General features: G+C 42.0%; 1 protein-coding gene across 4 annotated transcripts in view; it reads right to left on the reverse strand.

Moving 5' to 3' along the window:
* Window positions 1-352, reverse strand: part of LOC107739274 (forkhead box protein P4-like) — a 150,394-nt gene that overhangs the window by 43,444 nt on the left and 106,598 nt on the right. The gene's annotated exons all lie outside the window — the stretch shown is intronic.

A 352-nucleotide genomic window follows, 5' to 3' on the forward strand; every position in this document is an offset into this window, starting at 1 on the left:
GTTTTATTCTGATTAAAGCTTTAATACAGTACGGCAACTGCACGCACGTCCATGTATAACGCTTCTCATAGCTATGTGAAAATAATTGTATAAATGGAACAGTTCATTGTTGGAGCTGAGCTGAGCTGAATGAGAGAGAGAGAGAGAGAGAGAGATGCAGAGCGTGTGCAGAGCAGGGGACACAAGGAACAGTATTAAGAACCGCTGCTTTAGAACATTGATTTTGAAACTTGTGAATCCATTAGAATCGTTAGAAGACAGAATCGCGATTCATATATGAACAGATTTTTACGTGCACCTCTAGTTTTCTCTTCCTCTTCTCTAAAGCAGCGCAGCATGGCCTCGCCCCCTT

The sequence above is a fragment of the Sinocyclocheilus rhinocerous genome, unplaced genomic scaffold (assembly GCF_001515625.1).
Source record: "Sinocyclocheilus rhinocerous isolate Xijiao unplaced genomic scaffold, SAMN03320098_v1.1 scaffold14, whole genome shotgun sequence".
Classification (NCBI taxonomy): Eukaryota; Metazoa; Chordata; class Actinopteri; order Cypriniformes; family Cyprinidae; genus Sinocyclocheilus; species Sinocyclocheilus rhinocerous.